A 13,320-nucleotide genomic window follows, 5' to 3' on the forward strand; every position below is an offset into this window, starting at 1 on the left:
TAGAAGTCATGGTGAGGGAAATTGAAGTGGCTGGAAATAAGGTATGGTTGATATATGATGTCATGGAGAGTGTGCAGGTAGGCACACGGGATATGGTTGAGTGACCTGTACAGGGTGGTGATCATGGATGGTGGGGGTGGGGTGGGGTAAGATGAGTTGTAGGGGAGTTTTGACAGAGGACAGATTATCTGTGTATGTGAGGGGAGGGCATGGTCATAAAGAACATGCCTGTATGTATGGATGGCCACTATTTTATTTAGTTTAATGTGTCTTCTCAAGCACAGCAAATCACCGGTAGTCTTGGTCCATTATTATCTCCCCTGTGAAGCTTAACATCTGAAGATCATTTCTCACTACTTCTTCCCATGTCTTCTAGGGCCTAGCTCTTCCACAAGTTCCCTCTACAGTTAGAGATTGGTGCTTCTTTATGCAGCTATCATCATCCATACACATCACATGACCATACCACACAGTCTTCTTTCTTGCACACTATATCCGATGCCTCTTATACCCAATTCTTCTCTTAAAACATTTACATTCTGTTGTACATGTACACTGACATTGCACATCCAGCAGAACATGTTGGTGTCATTTCTTTCAAGTCTTTGCATGTCCTCTGCCATTACACCCCATGTTTCACTGCCATATAGCTTAGCTGTCTGTACACAGGCATCATACAATCTGCCTTTTACTCTGAGGGAGAGGCCCTTTATTATCAACAAAGCTAGTAGTTCACTGAACTTTGCCCAGCCTAGTCTTAATCTAGCAACTATGCTTTTAGAGCATCCAACTCCACTGCTAACTTGATTGCTTAGGTTGCAGAAGCTATATACTACTTCTAAGGGTCCCCACTCCAGGCATTTGAGGAAGTATATTTCCTGTACATTCTTAGTGTTTATTGTACCTTCACATACAAAGATTACTTTATCTGTTTATCTTCCCGTGATACCACTGCACCTCTTATGTATCTGTAGCTGGCATTGGGTACATCATATGGAATTCCTACCTACACCTTTTCTTCAAATCAAGCAGGGCCATCTCCCCAAAGGGATTGGTGTTTTGTCTGCTTTCCTACTTACTACTCTAAGGCTCTTTAATTCTAGACCTTGCTTCCACACCTGAAGTTTCTTCTCCATTTCTACTAGAGAACAAGTCATCAGCATAGAGGAGCCCCTAAGGGCAACCAGACTTAAATTCCTCTGCTATGGCCTGGAGGATAAATAAGATGGGACTAAGAACTGATCCTTGGTGAATTCCTACCTTTACACCAAATTTGTTGCTTTACTCATTGCTGACTTTCACCTGATTAACAGCATCCCTGTACATGGCCTGTACAACTCTCACCAGCCACTTATCTATCCCTAGCTTCTACATTGTCCACCAGGTAGGAGAGCAGGGGTTCCTGTCAAAAGCTTTCTCCATGTAACAAAAGCCAAGTACAGAGGTTTATTTTTTGCTAAATGCTTTTCCTGCAATTGTCTTACTAGGAAGATAGCATCAGCAGTGCTTCTCCCTGACACAAAACCAAACTGCATATCATCTAAGCAAACTCTCTTCCTAATTAATTGAGCTATGACCCTCACTGTAATTTTCATCACCTGGTTCAATGATTCGAAACTTCTGTAATTATTTCTGTCTACAGCCACACCTTTTCCTTTGACAAAAGAATTCTTGATTGATGGTCTGACTCCGGGGGACAAAATGAATGGCTCTGCACAGATCCCAGATCAAAATTTTAAAAAACCCCAGAAAAGTAGCATTCAGTGAACACATCAACATTTGCACCAATAACAGAGAAAAAAAAAAAAACTAGTTTCAGAATTTTTCCCCTCTGTATTCAGGGACAATACAACCTGTAAAAGTTGTTCTTTATTACAAAATACAAACCCCTTTTGAATGCACCCCACAACAAATGACATATTCGCCAGGGCCTTATTCATTCAAAAGAGTCACCTCAAGAATTTATTCAGAACAATCCCAATCACTAGGATCATCCATGAGTCACTTTTAGGTCACTTCACCATTTAACATCCTGCTACTGTCATACCACTCCTACATTCTTTTATTATTCTTTCTTTCTTTCTTTCTTCTTCTTCTTCTCTTCTTCTTCTTCTCTTCTTCTTCTTCTTCTTCTTCTTCTTCTTCTTCTTCTTCTTCTCCTCTTCTTCTTCTTCTTCTTCTCCTCCTCCTCCTCCTCCACTACCTCCTTACTATATTACTACTGCTGCTTAAACAATCAAAGACAAGAATTCATATCAAACAAGTTGCTGCTGACTACCTAGAACCCACAAGAGTAAAAAAGAGAGACAGAGACAGGTGGAAAAAAAGGAAAATGTCCCTTGTATTTGAAAACTATGAAAATAGTTTTTTTAAAAAAACATTTCATTCAATTTTTCCACAATTTAATTGTTTTTCATACTTTACTACTTTACTGTAAGTTGGAAAAGTTGCAATGACTAAAATGTTTTGCATGATAAAATTATTTTAACATTTTCTACCTTGTCTTATTTCCCTTATATATATATATATATGGTGGCTGCCCCCTTGTTATCGAGTATGGCTATTGCATGAAGCTTAATCAATGTTCTTATTGTGCAATGCCTGTGCAAGAAGATTTTTTTTAAAGTGAAGAAAAGCTGTGCACTGAGTCAATCCCACTCACTGAGCAACAGCAGCCATAATCCGAAAAGAAGAACAAGTCAACATCATCGGTAACCACTGAGCCGCAGGTTTTATATCGGAGTTATCCTAGTTACCTGAGTTACCTTCTCCTAGAAGGATGCCCTAACAAAGGCTAGGAGTCCTTCACTCCCAATGGTTTAATCGTGCGATAGGGTATTCAGTTCGATTATTTCTATGTCCCCGCGCATGATACAGCATTAAGACATTTATTGGATGGCCGTTGACTCTCAAGAGTTCCTCCGCCCTTTGACAGGTTTTTTTTTTCATCCCGCAGGGTGTCCAATAAACACTCTCCTCACCAAGCAAGCTTGGTGGGGTTGCCGGTTTAGTCACCGACGACCCGACCATGCCACAGGTTGTACTGGGTTACATGTTACCAGTAGCACTCGAAAGTGACCTGATATACGTATGACATATGTATGTATATATATATATATAATATATATATATATATAGATATATATATATATATTATATATATATATATATATATATATATATATATATATATATATAAAACCAAATCAAAATAGACGAACATCAATGGAATTTGTATCTTTGTGGTACCAGTGCTGGTGGCACATAAGAAAACCATCCGAACGTGGCCGTAGCCAGTACCGCATCGACTGGCCTCCGTGCTGTGGGCATGTAACAAACACCATCCGATCGTGGCCGTTCGCCAGCCTCGTCTGGCACCTGTGTCGGTGGCACATAAAAAACACCATCCGAGCGTGGCCGTTCGCCAGCTTCGTCTGGCACCTGTGTCGGTGGAACATAAAATCACCCACTACACTCTCAGAGTGGTTAGCGTTAGGAAGGGCATCCAGCTGTAGAAACACTGCCAGATCTGACTGGCCTGGTGCAGCCTTCGGGCTCCCCAGACCCCAGTTGAACCGTCCAACCCATGCTAGCATGGAAAGCAGACATTAAACGATGATGATGATGATGATGATGATATGTATATATATATACATACATACACACATATATTTACTAGATTACTGACATTTAGCAATAGTTACCCCCATTGTGTTAATGTGCTATTTTTTATCATTAATAAAACTGTTGGTATTTTTGACAACATGGGTATGCCATAACAGACAGGTCATCTTGAACACAGAAAATTGCCAATCATCTAGATCCCTTGTAATCTCCTCCATGAGGCTCAACATGTTGAAATCAGCCTTCACTACTTCATTTTTTGTTTTCTTGGGCCTCTTTCCTCTGCAAGTTCCATCCACTTTCAGCAATTGGCACTTTTCCAGACAGCTGTCCTTATCCTTAGACATCACATGACTATCCTAATGCAGTCTTCTCTCTTGCACGCTATATCTGATTCCTCTTATGCCAAGTTTCTTGTCAACACATTCATACCTTGTTGTTTACAAACACTGATTGTGCACATCCAATGAAGTATACTAGATTTATTCCTTTCTAGTCTCTGTATGTTCTCTGCATTCAGGGCCCGTGCCTCACTGTCCTTTAACACTGCTATTCACACACAAGCCTCATACAATCTGCCTTTTACTCTCAAAGGGAATTTTTGTTCCCAACAGAGGTAATAACTCTAAATTTTCATCATCTTGTCCTTATTCTAGTAATTATCCTTTATGAACAAGCTCTTTTGCAAATTTGGTCAGCTAAGTAACAGACACTATTACATCTAGGGAACCTTCAGGACACTCAAGAAAATCTAATTCCCATGTGTTCCCAAGCATCTGCCCTATACAAAGTCTACTTTCTGTGTTAGTCTTCCTATGATTTTTCTGCATATCCACAACTTGCACTGGGTATAAATTCTAAACACTGTATAGGATTTTACTCAACCTTTCCCATATATCAAGCAGGGCCATTTAGTTAAAGGGAGTAGAGTCCTTCCCTTCTCCTGCTTACTAAATCGTGGATTTTTGCTAAGTAATCTTTAAGATTCTTTGATTTCATGCTTTACTTCCACATCTGGATTTTCTGTTCTAAAGTTACCATAGATTCTGCTATAAGAATGAGATTATCAGCATCTACTGTTCTCAAGCTAGCTGATCTTAAGTTCTTCTGTCATGGCCTAGAAAACAATAATGAATAGGTGACTGAGTATGAAGCCCTGGTAAACTCACACCTGTAAATCAAATTTATTACTGTACTCACTGCTAACTCTCACCTTATTGAGAACACCTCTATACATGGCTTGTATGGCTCTCTTAAGCCATTTATCTACAGATGAGCATGTCTGCATATGCAGACAATGTCACCGTCATAGTGTCTAGCCAGAAGTCGACCTTGAGCGACTTCAACACAACCAAAGCATTCTATAGGGGATTAGTGGAGGGGAGGTACGACATCAATCTCAGGGCAAACCTGGGCATCGACGAGGAATACCTGACCTGCCTTTTCAAGACGACTTTTGGGCCAGGACCTATGGACAACTTCCAGAGATCCCTGGCCTGGCAGTGCTATCAAGAAGTGCTACCTATTTGGGATAAGCTCTACAGGCATGGCTCGAGAAACACGGGGCCGACCTGCCCAAGATGCGGTCAGAGCAACGAAACCATTCTGCATGCACTCATACAGTGTCCAACCATTTCCGACCTGTGGGCATATGTCGAACAACTGCTATCACGTGTGGGACAAGTCAGTTTATCAACTGAGTCTATCGTGAATATTGTCACGCTTTGAAACAGGAAAGAAGAGCCATTTTCATCGTACTTGTGGCTATGGCGATAAAATGTGCATGGTGGACACGTCTGAAAGGTCTAGAGACAAACACTTTTCTCTAGGGTCAATCTCTCATCAACTTCTTCAAGTATCACTTGAAGAAGAATGTGAGAGTAGAGAGGGAAGTTTTGTCTAGTGAATGTTTCCAAAAAAGATGGGTGAATGTAGCAAGGATGCTATGTGTGAATGACGGAGCTAGCTTGAGCATAATCCTCTGAACCAAAAAAAAAGACCATAGCAGATCTTCTTCTAGCATAATGGATGATCCACTTACAGGTCATGCCTCTTATATAATAGTTTCACTTTAATAGTTTCAGTATTAAAGTGAAAGCATCTGACATTACAATAGAGAGGTGTTTTTGTTTCACTTTTGACATGTAATACTGAAATAGTGGAGAAGGTATGATATTGCTTTGGGCTCACACACTACATGGACCCTAAGTAAGGCATGTGTAAAATTTGAATGAAACAGAGACAGACACACATTCTCAATTTTATATATATAGATAACAATATTGTTTAAATCAATCACCTATAATACTCCATGATAAAATTTCCTCTGTATTATCATCATTGGTTTTATTAGCATCTTGCCTCTATAACAGGCAATTAGCATCTTGATTTGAGGTCTTCCACTACCCAACCTCATTATAGCCTTCAAAATAATCTTGACAAGTTTTATGACTATACCTGTCAACTCCATCATGCCCTTTCTTAACAGACACTATTCTCTAGTCTTAGATTTGATAAACAAAGATTTAATAAACAAGACTAATAAACTATAACTGAACCAAAATCAGTGACAAGCTATGACACAAACAATTTTTTTCCTGATATCTTAGAAACTTCTAAGCTGAAGTGACAACAGCATAGACTTTGTCTGTCTTCTTACCCTATTAGAAGAGTTAAGTAAAATTATACAAATGAGTCCAAATGATTGAAAGGAACCATTTATTTATTTATGCAGCTGATATAGACCTGCATTTAAATTGATGTCATGATTGCATTGTTCAATTAAATGGATGCGCTTGAAACAATTGTACTGCATCACCTCTGGACATCCTGTTGCATATTTTGAATTTTATTCAACTTATTTTGAAGTTGTACAGAGAATACTGAAGTGTCGCTTGTTTACCGGGGCTAAGCCATTCCTTACGCTGCTTCATATTGATGTACAGGCACCACTTTTCGTTGCCAATAACGATTCGGTAATGAAATTGTTGCTTGTGTCTATGAGTTCAGCAGTGATGAGCAAGCAAACCAGCGAGGATTGTGGCTCGTTGATTTTTGTTGTCACTTAAAGCATACGGAACCCATACTCCTTACTTCTGAACCTTTCCCATCGAGTGAAGATGCTTCTCTACAGCAGTATGGGAACAAATCAAAATTTTCGTGCAAAAGTTGGTTTAATTGCTCTTCATCAAACTCAACTGGACGGCCAGAAAGAGATGCTTCTTTGAGGTCAAAATTTCCATTTTTGAATTTGGCCCACCAATTACAAGTGGTTCTTTCAGCTATGGCACCCTCTCCATACATAGCATAAATGTCGTGAGCAACTTTTGCAGCCTTAGAACTTTGGTTAAAAGCAAAAAGAAGGAGGTGTCGAAAATGCTCATTTTTCTTAACTTGACATTCCATTTTAATGATCTGAAAATAAATAAAAATTAACTAAAATTAACTAGAAAAAAACAAAATAGATTCCAAAATGATTCAAAAATAGAATTCTTGAAAAAAATAGATTCCAAAAGTTAAAACGCAATAAATTTCAAAATTTAAAAAAACGGTGGTAACTTATTTGCCAACTCAATATTATGTATATGTATTCTTATAAATATATATATATACAGTAGTGGCTGTGTGGTAAGTAGCTTGTTTACCAACCACATGGTTCCGGGTTCAGTCCCACTGCGTGGCACCTTGGGCAAGTGTCTTCTACTATAGTCTCGGGCCGACCAAAGCCTTGTAAGTGAATTTGGTAGACAGAAACTGAAAGAAGCCCGTCGTATATATGTATATATATATGTGTGTGTTTGTGTGTCTGTGTTTGTCCCCCTAGCATTGCTTGACAACTGATACTGGGGTGTTTATGTCCCCGTTACTTAGCAGTTCAGCAAAAGAGACCGATAGAATAAGTACTAGGCTTACAAAAGAATAAGTCCCAGAGTCGAGTTGCTCGATTAAAGGCGGTGCTCCAGCATGGCCGCAGTCAAATGACTGAAACAAGTAAAAGAGTAAAGAGTATATGAGGAGACCCCCTTTGGTCATGAATGACCATGGAAATGCACCTAGAAAGTTACCCTCTAAGGCACAAGTCTGGGCAAGTTTGTTTGTGGAAGGCCTGCAGTCACCCATGCATACCAGCCTCCCCTCTCCACACCACTGATGTTATCCAAGGGAAAGACAAAGGTCCATACAGCTTGGCACCAGTGATGCTGCAACTCATTTCTACAGCTGAGTTAACTGGAGCAACATGAAATAAAATGTCTTGCTCAAGAACATAACACATGGCCCAGTCTGGGAATCGAATTCACAACCTCACAATCATAAGCTCTATACCTTCATTTCTTATTCCAAATCATATACTTTACACTATCTAGACTACGCACGTATCATGACAACATATTCCTTGATATTGCTGAAATAGAACGTCTCGAAATACAATACCATATTAAAATGATTATATTGCCAATCTTCTTTTTCCTACTTTTATTCCACATTTCTGTTCATTATTTACTAAAGTAAAATTATTCCAACAACTTCTAGTTACATAATTTTATTTTGTCATGTCTTTATATAGGATGAAAACAGCAAAATAAGTTCATATAATCGAGACTCATCGTAATTACGTATATATATATGTATGTGTGTGTGTATACGTTTGTGTGTCTGTGTTTGTCCCCCCAACATCACTTGACAACCGATGCTGGTGTGTTTACATTCCCATAACTTAGTGGTTCTGCAAAAGAGACCGATAGAATAAGTACTAGGCTTACAAAGAATAAGTCCTGGGGATCGACTTGCTCGAATCATAATCCCTGTATTTTTCTGCATATTTTGAAAAAAAAATTTCTGCAAAAAGTGAAAAATGAAATTAGTGAAGGGTGGGGGTGGGGGGTAATTTGAAAATGCCAAATTTTGCCAATTTTTTTGCAGATTCATATTCTCCGTAGTCGAAAACGAGGGTTTGTGTAGAAAAAAAAATAATAATAGTAAATGGGGGGGGGAGTACAAAAGGAAGTCTTGCCGGTCTTGTATCAATTTCTGTCTATAGGAATATTCTCCTGAAGAGATGAATGGGACCCTTAATAGATTCCCAACATCGAAATTGCAGTAGAAAATAGACCATTTATTTTTAAGTTGTGGATTTTATATGTCATGTTGCCTGCAGACTATTTATTGTGATGAGATATAATATGAGTGATGATAGCGGCTTTATAGTGGTTTTTGACTGCTCTTTCTAAACATGTAAGCATTTTTGAAACCCTCTAAGTTATAATTGTGACTTGTTCATAATTATAAACGCAGTCGTTCTATGTATTTTATGATAACATGTTTGGCCAAATAATTATTAATTGTTTATGATATATCCTCTGTAATGTATTATTACATTACTTTTTAATTATACACACACACACACCTATACACATTCATACATGCACATACATATTTATATACACCTATGGATGTGCATACATATACATAAATGTATATGCATGTGTGTGTGCACACATGCTTGTTTACATTTTTTAGATCAATGATATCAGTAAAATATGTTATCCTTCATTTGGGAAAGGAAATAAGGGCTTATATCAGAAGGGTAAGCATAAAAAAATGGACTAAAAAGAAAGAATAAAATGAAAGTGTGTGTGTGTAAATACAGGGTAAAATTTATTTAAAACATAATTTTTACCAGTGGTCCGCATGTGTAATAAAAGCCAGAAGACATAAATATTTCTATATAATACCTATTTCTTTACTACCCACAAGGGGCTACACACAGAGAGGACAAACAAGGACAGACAAATGGATTAAGTCGATTATATCGACCCCAGTGCGTAACTGATACTTATTTAATCGACCCCGAAAGGAGGAAAGGCAAAGTCGACCTCGGCAGAATTTGAACTCAGAATGTAGCGGCAGACGAAATACCGCAAAGCATTTCGCCCAGCGTGCTAACGATTCTGCCAGCTCACCGCCTTTTATATATTTCTATATAATAGAGTATAAAAATTTATACACAGTGGGAAGACCACTATGTGGAAATCTTACATGCTGAAAGGGGCAGTCACAACCTAAACCACGTAAAGAAAGATTCTTCTTTAAGGCATGTTGCTTGTAAGCAAGCAGGATATCTAAAATTATAAAAGTCTCAGTTAACTGCTGTACTATTCTGACTTGGCAGAGTGTTTGAGGATATTTGATTTGAATTCTTGATGTATAAGGATGGAACTAAGTGTCCATGTTTTTTACCTCGTGTTTTTCAGTACATATAGTTCCATAATTATGCATTTTCCAGCGACACTGCTGATGAACCAGGGATGGTTAATTAATCAACTGATTGACTAATTAATTGATTTATTTGATCATTAATAGAGAAACTCATGGGTATAGGCATAGGAGTGGCTGTGTGGTAAGCAGCTTGCTTACGAACCACATGGTTCCGGGTTCAGTCCCACTGCGTGGCACCTTAATCAAGTGTCTTCTACTATAGCCTCAGGCCAATCAAAGCCTTGTGAGTGGATTTGGTAGACGGAAACTGAAAGAAGCCCGTTGTATACATGTATATATATATGTATGTGTGTGTGTATACGTTTGTGTGTCTGTGTTTGTCCTCCCAACATCGCTTGACAACTGATGCTGGTGTGTTTACATCCCCGTAACTTAGTGGTTCGGCAAAAGAGACCGATAGAATAAGTCCTAGGCTTACAAAGAATAAGTCCTGGGGTCGACTTGCCCGACTAAAGGCAGTGCTCCAACATGGCCACAGTCTAATGACTGAAACAAGTAAAAGTGTAAATACTTTTTACCCTGTATCTATATAGTTAAATATTTTGATTCTTCGGCCAGGTACTACACTATTGAATTAATTCACTGCTGTACTATTCTGCCTTGGCACGGTGCTTGAGGATATTTTATGTGAATTCTTGATGTATAAAAATGGAACTAAGTGCACATGTGTTTTACCTCATATTTTTCGGTACATATTATAGTCTCATAATTGTGCATTTTCCAGTGACTCTACTGATGAACCATGGATGGTTAATTAATCAATTGATCGACTAATTAATTGATTTATTTGATCATTAATGGAGAAACTCATGGGTATAAGGTTAACTGAGACTTTTATTCATTTAGATATCCTATTTGTTTACAACCAGCATGCCTTAAAGAAGAATCTTTCTTTTTGTGGTTTAAGTTTTGACTGCCCTTTACGGCATGTAAGAATTCCACATGGTTGTTTTCTCTCCAGAAATACACACATAACTCTAACAACCTTTGCACTGGTCAAAAGGGATAAGCATCTCTCTGTTAAACATCCATTAATGCTGTAATACCTGAAGCAATGAATCCATGAAGATGATCAACTTTATACCCATGGATACTACGGATTACACTGTAATCATCCCAGGAATACGGACTGTGATCTTAAGAGACATGTAATTTGTGAAAACATGTGTAGCAATGCATTAAAAGTTTCCCCATACCTTCTAAAGTCAGCAGGAAATGTAGTACCCTCATCTGGGTTATATGAGAACTCTCCAACGGAGTTTATGACCACATTAGAGATTAATGAACTCGATGTATTTTCTGTTTTGTTGAGTAGTAGTTGTATTAACAGTTGCTGTTGCTTCTGTCTGCAAATCAAACAACTGCTGTTGTTGCAGTTTTTGTAATTCAATTACTGAAGCTAGTAAATTTTTCATGTTGAAACAACAATTGGTTGGGCATGGATTTGAATATCTCATTGCCAAAAATATTATGGGCGAGAGCTGTGCAGATTGGGTATAAGAATAGTATTACTCAAATAAATATCTGGATAAGGTTATTTAGAATAACCTTTCACAGAATTAATATGTTCATACAGAACATACTCCATACTACTTCAACATATTAAACTAACACAGTAGCCAATATAGATGATTAATGCTGTCAACAACTACAGTTCACATGCTTTTAGTCACGTGGGTTTGGTGAGGATCCTTCCACAACAGTATATATACACATACATACATTCACTCAATTAATGCATTTAATCTTGACTCTTTCTCTTTCCCAACAATATTGGTATACAAAATTCGTACCCACATACCTTATGAAAATGATAACAACCAAACTATGTTGAGTGATTTTCTGTGACGACTGCCTCTCTGTTTTCAGAGTTGGGTCTTGTCACAGATTTTGATCAAGAACAAGGATCACTTTACACCAATGAAGTACAGACAACTGACTCAACACTACAGTAAACTACCACACATGTACAATCTCCCTAAGATTCACAAGGATGGTATTCTGTTAAGACATATAGTGAGCTATTGAGGTTCAGCATGTCATCCACTGAGCCGCTTCCTTGTGGTTATAATCAGTTCATTAGCAGGAAAGTCAACATTGTACATGAAGAATTTCACCTATTTCACAGAATTGATCAAGGATACCCCCATTGAATCCAACCAGATGGTGAGTCTAGATGTGATAAGCCTGTTCACCAAAGTCCCAACTGGTGAAGCAATATTGGTGATACAAGAAAAACTGACAGACACCCATCTAAAAGAACGCACTAGTTTACCAGGTGCAGGTTCAGGCAAGGTTGTTTATGGAAGACCAGCAGTCGCCCATGCATATTAGATGTAATTTTAATAGTGTTCACTTTTGAACTCTCTCACTATGTGAGAGTTTTCAGTTTGAATCGCACGTGACTTGAGATGTGCTGGTGATTTTCTATTTTGGATATATTTGGGGTACTTAGGTCTGCTCATAATTTAGTGCTTGCTTCTTCCATGGGTATGAGTAAGTATTTCATTTATGTCTTACATATTTATCGCTGACAAGGAGAAAATTCTTATGAATTAACTCTGAAATTGGAACTGATACAATAATAACGGAATTTTTTAGAAATTTCTGTCGGCTTACTTTGAGATGCGTGTGTATAGTGTTAAATTATATGGGTATTGACAATTTGTCTATTTTCGGCATATTTGGCATTAGAATTTTTTCTTTTGCCCTTGTTTATAAGTTGTTTATAAGTTTAATCTTTAAAGGTATTTTTTAATATGCTGGCCATTGATAGAATTTTTTTCGAAAAATTTTATCCTATATGAGATAGATATATATATATATATGTATGACATAATATGTGTGTATGTATGTGTGTATCGTTATGTGTCATCATCATCAGCATTATTGTTTAATGTCCATTTTCCATGCTAGTTGGACAGTTTGACATGGAGCTGGTCAGCCAGAGAGCTATCCAGACTCAAATTGTCTGTTGTGACATGGTTTCTATAGCTGGATGCCCTTCCTAATGCCAACCACTTTACAGAGTATGCTGGGTGCTTCTTACATGCCTCTGGCATGGATGTGTTTATGCAATACCAGCAGGAGTGCATGTTATGTGACACTGTTACCTGCAAAGGACAAGCCTGTATGTATGGACGACATCGATTCTATTTAGCTTGATGCACCTTCTTGAGTACAGCTAATCATCACAAATCCTGATCGCTTGTTATTTCCTCAGTGAGGCCCTGCATCCAAAGATTGCTTCTCACCACTTTATCCCACATCATCCTGGGTCTAACAATCCATGTGTTCCCTCTACAATTAGAGCTCAGCACATTTTTATGCAGCTGTCTTCATCCATACACATCACATGACTGAACCAGTGCAGTCTTCTCTTTTGCACACATCTGATGCCTGTTACACACAGTTTTTCTC

At 38.1% G+C, this 13,320-nt stretch overlaps 1 protein-coding gene and 1 long non-coding RNA gene across 16 annotated transcripts in view; both read left to right on the top strand.

Annotated features, from left to right (window-relative positions):
* LOC115216158 (sickle tail protein-like) overlaps positions 1 to 13,320 on the top strand; it is a 460,762-nt gene that overhangs the window by 220,157 nt on the left and 227,285 nt on the right. The gene's annotated exons all lie outside the window — the stretch shown is intronic.
* Positions 7,836 to 13,320, top strand: part of LOC118765055 — a 12,566-nt gene continuing 7,081 nt past the window's right edge. Inside the window, exons 1-2 of the long non-coding RNA XR_005000900.1 lie at positions 7,836 to 7,846; positions 9,487 to 9,491. This is a non-coding gene — a long non-coding RNA (uncharacterized LOC118765055). The remainder of the gene's footprint in view (positions 7,847 to 9,486; positions 9,492 to 13,320) is intronic.

Source organism: Octopus sinensis, linkage group LG10, assembly GCF_006345805.1.
Source record: "Octopus sinensis linkage group LG10, ASM634580v1, whole genome shotgun sequence".
NCBI classification, from domain to species: Eukaryota; Metazoa; Mollusca; class Cephalopoda; order Octopoda; family Octopodidae; genus Octopus; species Octopus sinensis.